Source organism: Nestor notabilis, unplaced genomic scaffold (assembly GCF_000696875.1).
Source record: "Nestor notabilis isolate BGI_N333 unplaced genomic scaffold, ASM69687v1 scaffold3465, whole genome shotgun sequence".
NCBI classification, from domain to species: domain Eukaryota; kingdom Metazoa; phylum Chordata; class Aves; order Psittaciformes; family Psittacidae; genus Nestor; species Nestor notabilis.
Genome location: NW_009928666.1, coordinates 117,886 through 119,230, shown reverse-complemented (window position 1 = coordinate 119,230; position 1,345 = coordinate 117,886).

The following is a 1,345-nucleotide window of genomic DNA, read 5'->3' as shown; positions in this document are numbered from 1 at the left end:
AAGGTGCCTGTCACAAAGCAGCTGGGGAAACATGAACCTCCCGCATAAAAGCCATTTTGTGGAAAGTTTCCTGAGAGAAACAGGATGGGAAGGGCTGCTGCTGCTTTGGCTTCACCAGAGGTGGGTCCCCTTCACTTAACAGCTTTCTGAGCTAACTTCAGCTTACTGAGCTAACCATAGAAACCAGAGTCCTTGCAGCAGCGGAAGGGGAATGTTTGGGCAGCAGGGAGTGGAGGTTTTATCCTCCCAGGGAGATGGAAGAGAAAGCAGAGGTGCACTGGTGATTGATTGATCACCCAAGGTGGAAGGTCGGGAGAAGTGTCTCTGTGTGGCTGAGGGCTAGGATGGGTAGAGATGAGGGCCTCTGCCAGGCACTGTCCACACAGGTTGGAGTACACAGACCATGCTGCTCTTTCTGCCACAGGATAGAGGAACAGGAGAGAGGTCTGTGCCAGCTGCCCTCTGGAGTAATAAAGCCCTGGCACCAGGGGCCCAGGTCTTCTCTTTTTGAGTTGGAAACTCCTGATGGACCCAGGCAGGGTGGATATCTGCATCCTGTGATAAGCTAATCATGCTTCTTAAAGTTTCTTTGAAAAGGATGGGGTGAGGTGTTCTGCTGTTTTTCTCTTGTTATGAAGACCTACCTGGCTAAGCATCCAGCCAACAGCAGTAGCAGCTACTCTTCTGGTAGCCTTTCTTCACCTGAGCTATGCTTCCATGAGCTCTTGAGCTCAAATACAGTCTAAACTATGTAAACTATACATTATACTAAATTATACATTAGCAAATGATGCCTAAAGGAAAAACAACAACATGAGCCAACTCCTTCACTTTGCTCTTACTAACCTTATTATACAAATTACGAGTGGATTAAACTGTCCGAGGTCAGCACCTTACCTGGTAAATCAGAGTGTGGTTACAGAAGCATGTGTTACGGCTGTGGCTCACCTGAGCTGAGAGCCTAGTTTGGCTGAACAAATGAACACGGTCAAATGTACGTTGTTAAATACTTGGTTGTGTATCACCTTCGCCATTATCAGCCATGATACAGAGCCTGAGCTTGTTCGACCGTTGCTGAGGGTCCGTGCTGAGCTTAAAACCCACAAGGTGAAGAGTGTGGCACTGCCTGGCGATGTACCCTGGCTCCCAGGAGAAACACCAAGCCTGCATGCCATCCCTGAGGTACCAGGGACACTTTGGAGGACACAAATCACAATGGCAGCTGCCCCCGTGTGTAACTTCCATAGTTCAAACTCCAGATAGTCGAGACATTTTGATTTTCCCCTTCCAATACCAAAAAAAGCATGAAAAACATCCCAAGGAAAAAGCCCAACCAGTTTTCAGA